Source organism: Macaca fascicularis, chromosome 2, assembly GCF_037993035.2.
Source record: "Macaca fascicularis isolate 582-1 chromosome 2, T2T-MFA8v1.1".
Lineage (NCBI taxonomy): Eukaryota > Metazoa > Chordata > Mammalia > Primates > Cercopithecidae > Macaca > Macaca fascicularis.
This window is the reverse complement of record NC_088376.1, coordinates 180,209,033-180,225,072: the sequence shown is the minus strand read 5'-3', so window position 1 is coordinate 180,225,072 and position 16,040 is coordinate 180,209,033.

Here is a 16,040-nt window from a genome sequence, read left to right as displayed (position 1 = left end):
GGAGAGGATGTGGAGAAATACGAACACTTTTACACTGTCGGTGGGACTGTAAACTAGTTCAACCATTGTGGAAAACAGTGTGGCGATTCCTCAAAGATCTAGAACTAGAAATACCATTTGACCCAGTCATCCCATTACTGGGTATATACTCAAAGGATTATAAATCATGCTGCTATAAAGACACATGCACACATATGTTTATTGCAGCACTATTCATGATAGCGAAGACTTGGAATCAACCCAAATGTCCATCAGTGACAGATGGATTAAGAAAATGTGGCACATATACACCATGGAATACTATGCAGTCATAAAAAAGGATGAGTTCCTGTCCTTTGTAGGGACATGGATGCAGCTGGAAACCATAATTCCCAGCAAACTATCGCAAGAACGGAAAACCAAACACTGCATGTTCTCACTCGTAGGTGGGAATTGAACAATGAGATCACTTGGACACAAGAAGGGAACATCACACACCAGGGCCTATTGTGGGGAGGGGGGAGGGGGGAGGGATAGCATTAGGAGATATACCTAATGTAAATGATGAGTTAATGGGTACAGCACACCAACATGGCACATATATACATATGTAACAAACCTGCACATTGTGCACATGTACCCTAGAACATAAAGTATAATAATAATAATAATAAAAAGATGCTAAACATTCATTAACTCTTTCTTTGCTCTTTTTTCCCATGACTTTGGAAGGGAGCTGAGACTAGCAGACTTATGTAAGTGGCATGAGAACCTAGTAGGATGTGATTTCTGGCACAGATACATTCAGTAATCTTAGTTGAATGAATTAATAAATAAAAATAGTTGTTTTCTTAGGCAGCCATGACAGAATTCCACAGACTAGGTGGCTTAAACAAGAGAAATTTATTTCTCATAGTTCTGGACACAAAAAGTCCTAGATCAAGGTGTTAGCAGGCTTGGTTTTTGTATTACTCTGTTCTCACACTACTATTAAAAACTACCTGAGACTTGGTAATTTATGAAGAAAAGAGGTTTAATTGAGTCAGTTCTGCAGTCTATACAGTAAGCATGGCTGGGAGGCCTCAGGTAACTTATACTCAAGGTGGAAGGCAAAGGGGAAGCAGACATATCTTACCATGGAGGAGCAGGAGCGAAAGAGTGAAGGGGGAAGTGCTACACACTTATAAACAACCAGATCTCATGAAAATGCATTCACTGTCATGAGAACAGCACGGGGGAAGTCCACCCCCATGATCCAATCACCTCCCACCAGGACCTTCCCCCAACATTGGGAATTACAATTCAACGTGAAATTTGGATGGGGACACAGAGCTAAACCTTATCAGTTCTCCTGTGGCCTCTCTCCTTGGCTTGCAGGTGGCTTCCTTTTTGTTATGTCCTCACATGGCCTTTCCACTGTGCACATGAGTTCCTGTATCTCTTTGTCTTCTAATAAGGACATCAATCCTATTGGATTAGGGCCCCACTCTTATGATCTCATTTAACCTTAATTACCACCCTAAAGACCCTGTCACCAAAATATTAGGGTTAGACCTTCAACATGTACATTTTAGGGGCACACTATTTAGTTTATTACAAGTGTGAAGTGTCAAAATAAAGGAAACAGCAGTCAGAAGATTGCTTCCTAAATCTAGTCATTTGATAGCATCTCTGTTATTAAAATCTTTAAAAAATATTTTTGATCAATCTGTTCAATTTTTTCAAATATATGTGTTTACAACTATAAATAAAAAGGAAGCTTATATTCTTAAAAAGTATGCATACAAAGATATGGAATACATACAATAATATTATTAAATTGTAGCCAAAGTGGTGTCTATGGAAAGACGTGAACTGGTGTGTCTCTTTATTGTTAAAAAATTAGCAAATATTAGAGATATATATTAAAAATTCGCTTGCACTATAGCAATCTAGTTAGAAAGAAGGACAGCAAACTGAAAAGAAAGATAGAATTCTTATTATGAAAGTCAATAGTATATCTCATCTTTACCAAATTGGATGCATTCCAAACTTGGGCAGCAGCTAGGTTACAGTCTAGGTTGTGTTAGGAGGAGTGTAGGGGGTTGAGCCTTCTGTGGCTGGATTAGGGTAGAAGACTGTGTGTGCTGATTGATGGCTAGGGTTCCATTTGTTTGTTACTGTCTGCATAATTTGATATCATATAACTAGAAGTTACTCTTGGATTTCAAGTATCCTGAAAATTTTACCATGAATAACCTTTTGAGTTCTACGAGCATTTGCGCACATACCTTAAAATCCCTTTAAATCTTACAGTGCTAATTTGATTCCCATATCCTAACCATGATTTATTTTTGGTGGCTTCATACTCCAAGTTATAATTTAGAGAGTGATTTTGTAGTACAGTCAGCCTTCTGAATCCGTGGATTTTGCATCTGTGGGTTCAACCAACCTCTGACAGAAAATTTTGGAAAGGAAAATATCTATGCTAAATATATACAGATGCTTTTTCTTGTCATTATTATCTAAACAATTGAGTATAACTACTATTAACATAGCATTTGCATTGTATTAGGTATTATCAGTAATCTAGAGATTTTTTAAAGTATATTGGAGGATAGGCATAGGTTATCTGCAAATATTTCACCATTTTATGTAAGGAACTTGAGCATTGGTAGAGGTTGGTGTCCTCTGGAATTTCTGGAACCAATCCCTCAAGGATACATGGGACAACGGTAATCTATGGCAAGGAGTCTCATATTTGGCATGCATCAGAATCACTCGGAGGCTTGTTAAGACACAGATTGTTGGATCCCCATTTCTAGAGTTTCTGATTTAGTAGACCTTAGGTGGAGCCTGATAATTTGCATTTCTAACAAGTTTTCAGATGATGCCAAGGCTGCTTTTTTGGGGATCACACTTTGAGGAGTACTGCTCAATGGGAATCTGGTATTCATAAAAAGTACTGCCTTGCTCCCTTGGAGGATCTGCTTGAAAAACAACCACATATTGCCCTTCCAGACTCAGAGATTAAAGACATATGTAGATGTAGTTTTCTTTCCAGAACAGCTTGGAAACACTGTTGGTATTTTGCGTACAGCTCCTATTTGACCTTCATTCAGTCATTGAAGACTGATTTGTTGAGAGTCTTCATTTGCCAGGTTCTGTGATGGATGTTTGACATGCAACAGTGTGCACAGGTGAGGTTGCTGACTTTATACAGATTATGCTGTTTACAAGCAGTTATGTGTCTATTTTAATCAATGTATAAGCTCACGGACCTGGGAATCAGATTCAGCCTCAGTTTGCCAGAATTTAGGCTTCAGACCTTGAACAAATTTTGCAACTTTCCTGGGCCCCGGGTCCCTTTTTGCTAAACTGGAATTAGCATCACATTTAGTTACTCAAATATTTCTGGAAGGATATAGTGTTAAAAGGAGAAAGAAAAAAAAAAAAAAACAAAAAACAAAACCCTTATTTCTTTCTCTTACTATTCAGGTAACATAATGGAATAAACCCGAACAGCCACTGTAAAATACAAATTTGTGTGAAATACAAATAAAATACAAATTTGTGTGGCATATTAGATTGGTTGTTTAGAATCCTGTTTGATAGAAATTACCTCTTCTGCTCAGGACCTGCTATAGCAGCAGCTATAGAAAGTATGTGCCAAACATCACAGAAATCAGGCAATCACTTTGAAGCCATCTGGATCATCCTGTAGCATGTCTACCAGGAAAACTTCTCTCTCTTTCACGAGGATTAATTCTACCTGTTGGCAGCTATGCTAGCTCTGATATCACATATGCTGAGATAAATCAGCACCCTACATCCAGACAAAGGTAGAACAGATTTTTAAGAGACATTTGACAATTAGAAAAAATTATTAGGTTCCTGGTGAAACCTAACAGACAACATAAGCCATCTCATTCACTTAAAATCATTGTGTTTTTCTCCTAAGAAGTCTACAGAATATTGGGTCTGGAGCTATACAGTCCTGAATTTGAATCCTGACTAAGCTATTTGTGAGTTTGGTTATGTCAGATAGGTTATTTCCACTCTCTGAATCACAGTTTTGTTGTCTATAAAATGAAACTAAGATATAACTCATGGGATATTATGACAACTGAATAATAACATATAAAATGGGTAGCAACATGGGTGACATATGATAGATGTTAAATTTTATTTAAAAACAGCTTATAACCAGAGTACTATCTCAACAAGATTATAAACAATCACTTGGAACCCAGAAATGATAGTAGTATGCAGACATAGATTGCTGTAACCTGCTTGTTTTTTGCTACTGCAACCACGCATGGATAACCTGAGGCAGAAGGCAGAACAAAGGCTTGGGGAGATATTGTAGTTTTCTCTTGAAATCAGAGCTTGTAACAATGCCTTGGCTTCCTTAGGAAACAGAAATTAGGGAGCGGGGAGAATAATACAGGGAAAACATTACACATGTGTGTTTTCGAGGTTGCAACTGTAGATGCTGAGGGCCAAATCTCCAGGACCTCCGAAGAAGCATTGAGAACTACCTCAGCAACAAACCAGCTGAGAGAGGAACTGGCAGACTGAGGACTATCCCGGAGACCTCATTCATACTTCTGGGCTAAATTTACACATGGATTGAGGGAGCTCTATGATCTTGGATAAGGTCCCTAAAAGAAAGTGAGAAGATCCTCCAAACATCCTTGACAGAGCATTGCCAGCAGCAAGTTTCAGATGAGTCTGAGCTGTGGGTGAGGCCAGAGCTTGACTGAGGGACTCCAAAATGTGGAAGCAGAGGAATCTGCTGCATGGAGCTTAAGGGGTTTTGCTCAGAATTATATAAGGCCAGCACTTTTATAGCATGATATGGCTCAAATAGATCCACCTTCTTTTTTCAAATTCCCTAAAATCGTTCATCTTCATGTTCATCTCAGTGAGTATTGGCTTATTTTAAGCAAACTAAAAGTCTATACTTGACTTTAAACATTCTAACTTACAACCATATGACCCTAAATATAATGACCATGCTAATGAACGTCTGCTAGACAAGTGTTTTGCATAATATGGCTCTTCTACTCCCTACAGGAGGATTACCAGTAAGACCCACTACATTAGAATCTCTTAGAATAAAGTATTTTTTTTTCTCTAATAAATTCTGTACTGGAGTCTGGGAATTATGCTAGATCCTTTGTAGCTTTGGCTTCTATTTCTTGTATATTTATTGTCTTAAAATTTTCTTCATCCGTTACATGGAAGGAGAATAAAATTTTAAGCTTTTTTTTTTTTTTTTCCTGCCTCTTGGTGAAGGCATGGGGAAATAATCACTGGGGCTACTTGTTTTGGTTATAGTATGTGCAGTGTGTGGATGAGAGATTCCTTTACTGTCATTTCTATGTGATTGACCATACACATGCTTAATGTAGCCCTGCCTACCTTAGAATCATCCCGCCTCCCAGGTGCAGGAAGAAGACTAAGGTTGGACATATTACTAGAGGAAATGGAGGCTCATTTAACCCTTGGATTTTTTTTTTTTTTTAGTCCAGATACCAAAAGTAGCTTGAGCTGAGATTAGAGCCTTGGGCAATGTTCGAATATTGTTGACACAACAGCTGTCTGGAAAACTGGCTTTGTTAATGGCTCATAGGTTTGCTGTTTTGTCTTTAGAAGGAGATAACCATATCTGTTTTTCAGAACCCTCTTTTCTCAGACAGACTATAGTTTTCTTTTCAGACATTTTATAAAAGTACTTAATCTTATTGAACATATGGACAGTGATATCTAGATACAACCAACTGATTTAAGAAGAAGGAGAACACTTAAACTCAGATTTCATTCCTTGTCAGCTGGTATCACTGGCTAGTTTTATGAAGGGCTTCTAAAAATCTTTTCTGTGTGACTAGAAATATGCCATTTAATGCAGGATGAATAAATGTCCTCAGAGTGTCCTTTTATCACTTTAGGCTCTCAGGATTCAAACAAGTTTGCTAATAAGATTAGAGTGAAAACTTTATTAAACTCTGGTTCGTGGTAGATTTTATGGTTTTATTATACAGTTTGACTATATTAGCTTAAGATTGCATTGTATAGCTCCCTAAGTTCTACGCCTTTAATAAGTTCTCTCTCCAAAAGGGTCTCTCTATAATGACAATGTAATAGCAAAAGGAGAACTTAATGATTTGAGAGCATTATATTTTATAACCATTATCTGTAATAGATGGGACAGTGAAAGTTTGTAATTTATTATGTCATAAATGGGTAATCATATATTGGGGTAGTGGAACTGATTGGATAAGTGAAATGGAAGCTATTGGAGCTAAAATTCTTTGGGGCTGGCTAAGTGCAATCTCAGTAACATCATTTCTTAATTAGCCATGTTAACACCTCACTTATATGGGAGGCTCTCACCAAACTTTCACAATGGTTCAGAACCCAACATAGACCCTAAAACTAAAACAAAAAAAAAATTACACATACACATGCATATATGTATTATGTATGTGTACATGTGTGAGGGTGAAAATGACAGCAGACCACTACTTTATTTATATACCTGATAGCTATAGTTTTTTTATGTCTCCCCCACCAGTTCCCCCCACTGTCAGACCATGAGCAATTACTTCTTTCTGCCTTAGTTACGTCATCTGTAAAACAAAGATAATAATACTAGTCACTTCCTAATGGGTTTGGGTATACATATACACACATACAGACATGTATATACATTCTGCCCAACATCACCCTATTACAGAGTGTGCACAAATGACACACAGGTGACTTGGTTTCATCTTACATAGAATGCTCACAATTACAGGCATACCAAAAAAACACAATTATATTGTTAATAATAAAATATAGCTTATAGCTGGTTCATATATAGTGGTTAACATCGTGTTTAATATCAGCAGACCTGCTTGAACGCTTTATATATAAATCCAGTCTACTACTGTAATCTTTGCTTTACAAATGAGGAAACTGAGGGAGAAAGGAGTGATTTTTCCCAGTCTGGCAGTGAGGATAGAGGCAGAAAAATTGTAACTATCCTGTGAATTAATTCAGAAAGCAGTGGTGTGCAATCATTTACTGTTGGCGAAGGCATCCTTTGGTGACTTCTTCAAATGACATCGTGTGCCAGCCAAATATAATATGTGGGGCTCATCCTAAAGCACACTAAACCAAAGGACCCACTTGGTGTGTGCTTTAAGACAAAGAAGTGCTTAATATATTTCAAAACTCTCTTGTCCCAAAATAATTTTTTTAAGTTTTGAAAATTAAAGATCCAAGTTCTTTTTTATTGCTCAGGACACTAAATGAAACATCTCCTTCATGATTATGTCTAGTGTGATATTCATCATAGTTTTCATAGGTAAAAACCAAAAACAGCAACTACACAAAAAGAGATTTATTAAAATTTAAGGAAGTGATCTGGAACTTCCTGTTTCAAATACAGGAATTGTAAAGTCAAGTAAAATGTCTTTTTTGTTTGTTGTCCTGTGATAAGCCCTGTCACTCTGCATCAAACATTTTTATAGCCATCCATTTCTTTTTCAGTTGATGTCATGAGACAATAATTTACTTATTTATTTAGATTGCTGTTCATTTTCCTTCAAGCTGAGACATAAGAATTACATATTTTGGTATTCATCTTCTTTAAAAATGATGAACATGAAAGGAGATTCAAGGGTATCCATGCTTCTGAAATCAGGCTTAGGACTTAACTCCTTTCATATTTCCTGATTGTAATCTGACATCACTAAAAAATGGAAAGCTCTGATTGCTGTTTAACAAAGATTTTTGTTTAACAAAGACAACCTTAGAAAAACATACAGAAGGGTAATACATAGGAAGAAGATATCTGTAATCTCTAAATAAGGTATGAGATAGATAGATATGCAATTCTCCTGCCTCAGCCTCCCGAGTAGCTGGGACTACAGGCACCTGACACCATGCCTGGATTTTTTTTTTTTTTTTTGGATTTTTAGCAGAGATGGCATTTCACCATGTTAGCTAGGATGGTCTCGATTTTCTAATCTCGTGTTCTGTCCACCTTGGCCTTCCAAAGTGCTGGGATTACAGGCGTGAGCCACCAAGGCCAGCCAGATATCTAGAATATTTAAGGAACCCTTTTAGCAGTAAGTTACTTAAGAAACAAAATTAGAAAACAACTAATAATTCAGAAGGATGGAAAACAGCAAGACAGTAAGCATTTGAAGAGATATTTATTCTCACTATGCATCAAGGAAATACAAGTTAAAGCTAAAGAACACTTTGCATTTTTCAGAATGGCAAAATTTGGAATGTCCTAGTGAGGATATGGCAAACTGGAAAACCCAAGGGCATTGTTGATGGGAGTATAAAATTTTCTGGGAAACAATTTTACTATCTGGTGAAAATAAGTTCCATGCTATCTAGCATTCTCACTTCTGGGTGTGGTAAGTTGTGCATATTCATGCTTGGGTGATAGCAAGGCTTAGAGGGCATATAGTGTCTATTACTGCATATCAATAGAAAATTAGAATATTGAAAGCACAAAATGATTTAAATGGATTAAACAACCACAAGAAATAATGCAATATCATTTTAAGTATATAACTGTATCCAAACACTTAGAAGATAGTGGGAAAGTCCTATATTACATATACTAAAGTTATGCTTTTGTGGGAGTGGGATCTTGGAAGGAAACAAAAAAGGAAGTATTATTTAATACAATAAAAGTGGATGATCATTACCCAAGTCTACTATAGGATAAGAATGATTTTCTCAATTCTGTGTACTATATTTTCATTCCAAAAAAGGAAACAAACAAACAGAAATACCTTCATGCTACATGGTCTTATGTCTTCATTTAATATATGTTGATAGACTAGGATGGTGGGAGGGTGGGGCACTGAAATTGGAGAGAGTTTTTGGAAAAAAGAGGAAGAGTTTCTGTGATCTATAAAAGTCTTGTCTAAAAATATTTGGTTGCTCTCATGAGCCTCACTGACTTTATAAAAATTAAAAATCTTCCAAAATGTTAAGCTAAGATTGGTCTATTTAATTCCTATATTACTTTGGTGATTTTAAGTACCATGGCTTCTGATGGGTAACCAACATAACACACTATAACACAGAACTTCTTTTGAATGTTATACTTAACCTGAGGAAGAGGGTAAACAGTATTGGCCACTGAATGTATTAGAGGTTGAATTGTAGCCATCCTATACCAGGTATACAACGAAAAGCAGGTTTTGCTTGAGTGAAATGTTACCATCTAGTTTATTTTTTACTGTATTTATACATGAACAATAGTAAATACTATTGGCATTTGCACTTCTAAATAGGAAATGGGTGAATTTAGCAAGTAATTTAATTTTAATAAGAATATCTTATAAAGAGATCAAATCATGTTCCTAAAGCATTTACGAGCTAATATACATCATAATATTAGTATATTAAAATCTTGAAATCTTAAAGCTTAGAGTTGAGTTTTAAAAATAAAAGTTTTCTTTAATTTCATGAAGCCAAATCTTATTTATTAGTGACTGCAAAACAATAGAAATAGGTACATGGAGTTGAAAACGTTGTATCTTTGGTGACATTGAGAAGACTCCATGCAGGGGTAGTCTGCATTAAAAAACCTTAAATACAGCTGGTAAAAAGCTAAGGCCGAATATTTTAAAACAATTTATGAACTTTCAACAATACCTAAAACTAGTTGTCTAAGACTAGATACAAGCTGATATATAGAAACTTCAATAAATGAAAACTGATTGAGCTTGACAGGGAATACAGTTGAAAATGGGTTACATAAAACTATCTTTTTGGACCAAGTGAATATTACCTATCAAAAGACATGACATATTGGGTATACTCTAAGACGAAATAGTTACTATATTTTTAGGGCTAATATTAACCTAAATTCAAAGATGATCGATGATCTATAATAATGCTTATTGTGCAGTAGTGCAGTCATCTGGTTCCTGGTTTGTTGGACTATGTTTTTTACTAGGATTTCAAGATTTCTTCAAAGTATATATTTTATTTTATTGTATAAAAGAATGAATATATGAAAGAACAATAGATAGATAAAATTATGAAAACAAATAAATTAGAATTATTGCAGGTAGAAGGCATGACTACTTATATAGACATATATATATGTGTGTGTATATATATATATACAAAATAAAAATGGAAGATTCTAGGCTGCATTGGTACTAGGAAATAATACAGATTAACATTTTAGCCATCAACTCATATAAAGTTTAGAAACTTATTGAAAATCTGGAACTTTAGGATCAACATATTTCCTAAAAGAGAAGTAATGGAATAAAGGAAAAAGACGATAAAAGCTGGGAGCTTTGCAGTACTGCTCTTGTAATTTGCACTTAGTGCCAGAAATAAGTTGCGTGAGGTGAGGGTAAGTGTCAGGAGAGGCTGTAGCTAATTTTTTAAAATAGTGGTACTTGAAGCATTGATGACATCTATAAAGATGTTTTATTTTTGACCAGGTGGCTAAGATCAAGGTACAGGAAAAATGTGACTATGCTATACTATTTTGGCCAAACATCAAATAGAAGACCTTGTCTCTTATCATTTATATAATGCAGTGAAGAATATCAATTTGGTTTAATTTGCTCCTTTAGATTAGATATTAAAAAAACATGCTGTTGATATAATGCATATGATCCTTAATTTGTATTTCAAATAATATGTAATAATAAACACTCCATATTTGATCTTGCACTCTGGAATGTCCATTTAAAAAGATGTCTAAAGATTTTTGTAAAGCATTTCTCTGTGATCTGAAACACAATATATAATTATTAGATTTATTTATAGGTTTACATGCTTTTTCTTATTTTCTTGTTTCACCAAGTGTTTACAATATCTTGCAAACTGTATGTAATAAAGAACAGAATACAATTTTAGGTAAAAGCAAAATAGAGATAAAAAGTACTAAAACCTGGTTAATCTAAACCATATTTGTATAATTGCTACGGATGCAGCTCAGAATGACTCTCTGATTAATTGTTACAGTAAGAGGAAGTGTATCAGATTTTTGTTCACTGAAATAGAAAAACATCTTTACGTTTAGTCTCTAATTACACAACTTTTCTTGATATTAAGACCTGATAGGGTCATAACCTCTAAAAAAGGACAATATAGTCAATAATATCTCTACACCGATTGTGTGTGTGTGTGTGTGTGTGTGTGTGTGTGTGTGTGTGTGTATGTAAAATTCTATAATGAAAATTTTTTGGAGAAGTGTTGCAAAATTAATCAGTAAAATATATACACTCGTCTTTGATAACATGACTTAATCCAAGGAAATAATTTAGACTGTCTTAACAGGGCTTCTTACTCCAAGGTACATATCACTATAGGGAGTGACAGTGACAGATGCAGGGATTCTTGTGAACCACCAAAAATTATATGTAAAATATCACATGTACTTTTGTGCATTTACCCTATATACCATTTTCAGAATGAATTGTAGTCCATAAAATTTAAAGAACCATTGTCTGTCAGATGTTCTTTGAGTTAATTATTTCAGTTCTCAGTTAGCATTTATAGTTATATCATCTGATGATTTAATACTATTTGTTAGTATTTAAGAGATTTGCTATTTGTATCAACAAAGTCAGAAACGAGGGCTCCTTTATTTTGTGGTATTCATGATATTTTACTCAAAATGACTATTTCATATAATTTATATGTTTTTCCCCTAGAATTTTGCTTTACAATGTTTAGCATATATCTGGAAAGTCTTAATTATCAAAAAATAGATATATTGCAATAAAAGACATAAATGAGCTATTTCTGAATGAATATTTGGAGAAGGGTTTCACTTTCTCTTATATTCATACTGTTTTAATTCATGAAGTCAATCAAATTCATGTCTTCATATATACCCTGCTCTCTGTGTTTATAAATCAGCAAAATTATGTAATTCTTATGATACAAACTATGTCCTCCTAGCTCAAAGTTTACACTTGCTACCTTGAGGATGCTGGGATCTCAATCTGCTTAGAAGCCTAGAGACAGCGTGGGATGACAAAGGTGGGGGATAAAGACAATTGCTCTTCACTTGCAAGGCAACTGCCCTAGATGAGGTCATTACAGGTCGTTAGGCAAAGCAGAGCTTCTGTACCAGAGAAGTGAGGAAGTACTTTTTCTGCTCTTAAAAAAAAGACTATGATTTGTGCATGTAAGTGCTCAGATTCATCATAATTCATCATCCTAATGCCCCATTACACTTTTCAGGGTCCTAGTTAATCTCCTAATTTTTTTGAGATATGCCAAGGCTAATAAATCAGTTTATGTTTAAAAAGTCAGTTTATGTTATAATTTTGCAACCCCTAGAAGTTTCCACTTCTGCTTTGCAGTTTCAGCAGCCCCACCCTGAATCTACAAGAGACATTAAGATTTTTTTTAGGATAAACTTCGGGGCTTTCTTGTTCTTAATTATTATTTATGCTAAAGATTTAAAGTTTGAGCTTGTTTTTTAAACTTTAAGTTAGAAAATCTCCAGTGACATCAGAATAGCCAGCTTACTCTATTGTTACTTGTGTTACTCAGTCTTACCATAAAAATGTGTCACAGCAGTTGGCGTAAATGCCAAAGATTGCCTTATATGAACATTTTATTCCAGGGAATTAGAAAATGTTTGTTTGTTTGTTTATTATTTTGTTCTTTTTTAAGACAGGGCCTCACTCTGTCACCCTGGCTAGAATGCAGTGGCTCACTGCAGCCTTGACATCCAGGCTCAAGCAATCCTCCTACCTCAGCCTATCGAGCAGCTAGGACCACAGGTCCCAGCTGGCCAAATACCTAGCTAATTTTTGAAAGTTTGTTTTTACGTTTTTTAGAGATGAAGTCTCATTATGTTGCCCAGGTTGGTCTCAAACTTCTGGGCTCAAGCTGTCTTCCTGCTTCAGCCTCTGAAAGTGCTGGGATTGCAGGCTGAAACTACTGTGCCCCACAGCATAATAATTTATGTAATCATTTTGGCACACACCATTGGGCTAGTGGTAGCTCATTTTCCACTATTTCTATTTTCCAACTTTCAAAGTCAACCAAGTCAGATAAACCAATTCCAAATTCTAATGCGTGAGAGTCAGTTTTTTGAAACTTCTCTAATCACCAAATAGTGTCACAGGCAAATTATAGGTATTTTAAACATAGACGTTTGATTCAAGAAATTAGGCAGTCAAATATCATTAAAAGTGTGTGAGTAAGAAAAGTTAAAAGGAAGAGTTAAAGACTAAATCATTTTAGTTGCAATCCAGAAGTTAGAAAGCTGCTATTGCTATCCACGTTGCTTGCCTCCAAAATTACCTTTGATTGATGATGATGGTAACTAGATCCTGGAAATAGGGAATGAAGTCTATTCCCTACAAACACTTGTGTCTTTTAGAAGTTGTTTACCAACCACCACGGCCATAGATAACTGATTCCTATTCTATATCTGCCTTATTCTTGCATGATTGCATGTCAGGGATGGAACCTAAATTGCATCCAGTAAGTTTGCCATAAAGAGGTCTGAGAAAAGGCCTTTTAGCCTTTGCAACACAAAGAGAAACATGTGTTGTTACACAACCTTATCAGCATCACTTGACATAGGTTTTTTTTTTCTTAAAGCCCTTTGCTCTTGCTATCTATTTAATGATATTTTTATGTTTTCTCTCTTCATACATTGACTGCTATTTTTGAGAATCATTTTCTGGATGGCATAATTAAGAAAAAATGGGACAAAAGGAGAGGGTTGGCCCATTATTTTTGATATAACAGCATGGGAGACTTCTCTTAATACAAGCCATTTAAATGGAGACTAGAAGTCTGTGTGTGGATGTGTGTGTGCACACAAGTGTGGGTTAGATTTTAGGAGCAAGATCAGTTTTTTTTTTTTTTTTTTCCCTCCTCTTCTCCCTACCTTCTCTTCTATGACAACTGTGGAGATGAAATTCTATAGGTGGCAGCATCACAAGAGGGAAGGCCTTGGCCTCTTTGTGTAACTTCTTGAAGGAAGGCCACATAAGAGCACTATTCTATTAGAAAGAACAACAGTGACAGTCACATGAAGAGTAAATAATTTTTACTTTGCTTTAAGACATTTAAAATAAAAAAGAGCATTTAGCTTTTTGGATTCATGAAGGTTTGGGGTTTATTGGAAAAAAATACTTAAAGGAGATGAAGAACACGTGGATGTAAGCAATAACATGATTATCATCATGAGCTATTAAATTTTGGCTGGGTAAGAACAGGTGGAAGTGACAGAGAGTATTGTGGTCAGTATCTTCATGCCACTGATAATTGAAAGACATTGATTGTAAGGGTGAGCAAATGAGAAGATTACAACAGTATATAAGAAATGCTTTTTTAAAAGTATATGTTGGTATTCAGGCTTCATGGGATGTTTATGTCCTTGTGATCTCAATATTCAGGCCATAATCATAGGAGTGAACGATTGAAGAGAAATAAAGAAAAAATAAAATCACCAACTATGAGGAGATGAACAAACTGAGAGGCCAAGTGTTTATAGAGGCCCACTTGCAAAACGTTCAATTCATCCATTCCAATGTCATAAATATTCTAGTTTCGGCAGATGAAGCCAGAATAGCAGAAAACTCATATTGGAACTCCCTTGACCCTCTTCTCCTTACTTTGTATAGAATTCATTTTGATGAAGCCAAGATAATGTCACATATAAAAACATGGACTTTGGTATCAGACTGCCCAGCTTCTGATCACTTACTGGTCAAGTGGCACTTGGCAATCTGTTTACTCTTAAAAGCTAAGATTTTTTTCTGATGTAAAGGCAATTTTGAAAATTACATAAAGACAAGTAATTTAAATATCCTGCCAAATAAGTGATTGCTATTATTGTGTAATGTCATGGCTTCCACCTTTGTTCAATGACCTGGCATTAAAGTTCATCACTAAATTTACTATAGGGGCATAGGCAAGGACAATATTCACTATGCCATTCATTGTTTCTCACATAAACTCCTGATTTTATACACACAAAAAACAAAAGCAAGAAGGGAAAGAACCTTCCAGATTGAAATGCCAGGAGAAATTTTCTTCCACTGAGAAATCATTCATGTTTTCTTCAAATCCTCAGCAAATCATGTTGATGGATGGCCAGCAACCCTTTTTCAGCTTTAGTAACTAGTAATTAGAGTCGTACTTGTGGCTTAACTTTAGTAGAGGAAAGGACTCTGTGAATGCCATATACCCATTCTCTTCTATCCGTAACCTTTTATTTTAATTTAGATTAAACATTTATTTATTTTTAACTGTATTCATTCTGAAAGTTAATTCAATTCCTTTACGCGTGCACATGCGTGCGTGTGTGTGTGTAAGAATAACATCAGTATTCCAAATTCTAAAACTACAAAGTGTTGAAGAAGAATGGAGGTCCAAAAGGAGATTTCTACTGCTATAGATAGAATTTTTCTTTCTTTTTCTTTTTAAGAATTGTAGTGAAAGCCTTTTTATTTGAGACAAGGATGATGCCATTTTCTTTCTTGAGGGGCAACCTGAGCCAGTCTGATCCTGCTGGCAGTATTCTCATACATTTGCTCCTGCATGCCTCATTTTGATTTAAAAGGTTAGGTGTGCATCATCTTATTTTTAAATTTTGCCCAATCTATGTTATAATTATTATACCAATTCTTTTACATTGCTTTATTATTGCAATTTTTACACTGAAATTCCTAGAGTCTAACTAGAATTCTAGAGTTCTTTCCCTAATTAAATGTTAATGGGTATTTTAATGGAAAATGAGATTAAAAATGTATTATTTCTTGCTCTATTGTTTGAATCAAGCAGATACTTTCATAACATTCTGTGTTCATCACTGCAAGTAGAGCTATCTGCACTGTGGCTAAGATACTATGTCAAGTAGGACAACTGTGAGTGTCTTTGAGAAATTGCTCAGTGTTTAAATGTTTCTTACTTTTCATATCAGCAAATGATTTCATCTTTGCCCTGTAATTTGACAGTCAAAGTATAGGATATTCTATATATTTTACTATCAACTGTGGTTAAGTCAGTTGTATTTTATCCAATCTCCTACTTACGTTGAAACTGAGAGACCTGAG